General features: G+C 41.4%; 1 pseudogene; it reads right to left on the bottom strand.

Annotated features, from left to right (window-relative positions):
• Positions 1-249: 249 nt before the first annotated feature.
• On the bottom strand, positions 250-452 carry LOC144498082 (U2 spliceosomal RNA; annotated as a pseudogene).
• Positions 453-1,475: the final 1,023 nt, after the last annotated feature.

Genomic DNA, 1,475 nt, shown 5'->3' with positions numbered 1-1,475 from the left:
CTTTAAAAAATTGCTTCATATGAAACATATGAAGCTTCAGTGTAACCTAATGACCTCAACCAAGTGCAGCCGATCCATACTACACTTGATCTTAGCCAAAAGGATATATAAACATAAGTTTTTTAAAATACTTTTCCAATTCAATCAAATCAAATCCAATTCAAAGTCTCAACAAGTTGAGACATTTCCGATCCAGGCTGACAAGACAGGGCGAGCGACCAAATCACCCTGTCCTGGGCCTGATCTACATGAGCCAAGCTGATTGGAGGAGCAAAGCAACACCTCCTCCAAGACTTGAGCTCATTTGCATCTTAGCCAAAAGGCCGAGATGCTGCTTTTAAAAATTGCTTCATATGAAACATATGAAGCTTCAGTGTAACCTAATGACCTCAACCAAGTGCAGCATCCAATCCATACTACACTTGATCTTAGCCAAAAGGCCGAGAAGCGACAGTTATTTTTTTTATACTGAGAAGCGATAGTTATTACTATTGTTGAGCAAAGACAGACAATAACACCATTTCTGTAATGAATGAATTACCTGGTATAGATTCATGCTGTCCCACAGTTAAGTTACTAAGTGAACAACATGCAAACACATTCTAAGATAAACAACTAAAACTACATAAATGAAAGAAATATTACACTCAAAGTAGAGTAAAATATACAGATAATAATGTCAATATCGATTTATTTATTGATCACAAGTAGGCTTACATTAACACTGCAATTAAGTTCCTGTGAAAATCCACTAATCGCCACACTCCGGTGCCTGTTCGAGTACACTAAGGGAGAATTTAGCATGGCCAATGCACCTAACCAGCACGTCTTTCGGACCATGGGAGGAAACCGGAACACCCGGAGGAAACCCACGCAGACACAGGGGATGACCCAAGCCGGAATCAAACCCAGGTCCCTGGTGCGATGAGGCAGCAGTGCTAACCACTGTGCCATCGTGCTGCCCTGTCTCCATGTCTACATCATACCCATTGAGACAAAACCTCAATCTCCTTTGGTCTATCATACTTTGTATTGACCTCTGGAAGCTTGAGATTGAGCTTTCTCTACTATTGGGGAGGCAGTGGCGTAATGATATTGTCACTGGATTAGTAATCCAGAGACCCAGGATAATGCTCTGGGTTTGAATCCCACCATGGCAGATGGTGAAATTTGAATTCAATAAAAATCTGATGATGACCATGAGAGCATGTTGTAAAAGCCCATCTGGTTCACTAATATCCTTTGCGGATGTTAACCTGCAACCCTGTCTGGTCTGGCCTACATGAGACTCCAAACACACAACAATTTGATTGACTCCTAAATGCCCTCTGAAATGGCCTGGCAAATCGTTCAGTTCAAGGGCAATTAGGGATGGGCAATAAATACTGGCCCAGCCAGCGAGGCCCCCATCCCATGAATGAATAAAAATAAAACCTATATTCATGTCTAGTCGTATGTCATGGAAATAATGATAT

The sequence above is a fragment of the Mustelus asterias genome, chromosome 8 (assembly GCF_964213995.1).
Source record: "Mustelus asterias chromosome 8, sMusAst1.hap1.1, whole genome shotgun sequence".
NCBI classification, from domain to species: domain Eukaryota; kingdom Metazoa; phylum Chordata; class Chondrichthyes; order Carcharhiniformes; family Triakidae; genus Mustelus; species Mustelus asterias.
This window is presented reverse-complemented; position numbering and strand designations above follow the sequence as displayed.